At 45.0% G+C, this 1162-nt stretch overlaps 1 protein-coding gene across 1 annotated transcript in view; it reads right to left on the bottom strand.

Annotated features, from left to right (window-relative positions):
• trib1 (tribbles pseudokinase 1) overlaps window positions 1–16 on the bottom strand; it is a 7802-nt gene extending 7786 nt beyond the window's left edge. The window contains exon 1 of the mRNA XM_054606158.1: window positions 1–16. This exon is cut by the window's left edge and continues 561 nt beyond it. The gene's annotated coding sequence lies outside the window, so the exon portion shown is untranslated.
• Between the last annotated feature and the right edge of the window lie 1146 nt (window positions 17–1162).

The following is a 1162-nucleotide window of genomic DNA, read 5'->3' as shown; positions in this document are numbered from 1 at the left end:
AGAGACCGCCTCACACTCAGAGAGAGGCAGAGAGTGAGTGATCTCCGGTGATGTTGAGCTCAGAGCTCAAACACTTCACCCGACCAGTCCAGCCTCCTGGTGACACAACCATTGAGCAATCCTGTAACGGCACCGACCCCGAGCAGCTCTGATGAAACAGCCGGCTGTATTACCTTTCACAGAAAGACTGTGTGACCATATGGTGCAAACATTCATGTTATTTCTTTTTGCTCTGTTTGCTTGTTATGGTGTCATCATTCTCTGAATTGCTGCTCTGAGATTTTTTTTTTTTGCTGATCCTGAGAATAAACCCAACCATGTGAGAGGAATGAAGAAATCATCTGCTACTTATCACGGCTGCCTCATCAAGCAAGCTCACGTGTTTAGACAATAATTAACAATCTTTAAAAATCTTTTCTCTGACTCAGTTGTTCCTTAATGTTCAGCCGTTTATTGCAACAATCTCTCCACAGGCCTCCTGTACGGCACCGGAGCTTGTTTGCTCTCCGAATGTTCAGCCTCAAGTGTGAACTAGCCCTCACAAAGCTCCAGTGTATGAGCCTTAAACTCTAGCTTTAACATCACCATGATATTTTCCCATGCTGGGCTTGTTTGTTATGTGGATATGACTCACCCTCATAAAGCCTTAGTGGTGCTGTGCTATAACCATTCACATAAAATATGCCAGCGCAGCTCCGTAAACAACATCATAGCAGCTGGGCTACCAGAGAGGTAGATCCCAAGTTAGATCTACTGTACTTGTATACACAAACAGGCAACCCAACACTGTGCAATCAGTGTGAAAATGATGCAGTATTCTTGAAAACATTATGATAAGTAAACTATGGGCTTTTACTTATGAATGTAAGAACCAGACTTTAAAGGGTTATTGGAAAACATGCATGACCATGTGCGTGTTGCACAAGACTTCTCTTTTTCCACCGCTTTAAGTCACTCAAGCACAGTGGCTGCAGTAGAGGCTCACTGAGCACTCACCAACACAGAGCACCAGCTGGTGTGTGTGTGTGTGTGTGTGTGTGTGTGTGTGTGTGTGTGTGTGTGAGCACTATCACCCCTATTTTGCACAACCCCTCCTGCCAAACAGAAGCGTGCCGTTCCCAACCATTTATTTCCACATTTCCAGAACAGCGCCTTCCTCGAG

Source organism: Anoplopoma fimbria, chromosome 10, assembly GCF_027596085.1.
Source record: "Anoplopoma fimbria isolate UVic2021 breed Golden Eagle Sablefish chromosome 10, Afim_UVic_2022, whole genome shotgun sequence".
Classification (NCBI taxonomy): Eukaryota; Metazoa; Chordata; class Actinopteri; order Perciformes; family Anoplopomatidae; genus Anoplopoma; species Anoplopoma fimbria.
Note: the sequence above shows the minus strand (reverse complement) of the source record. Positions and strands in the feature narration are given on the sequence as shown.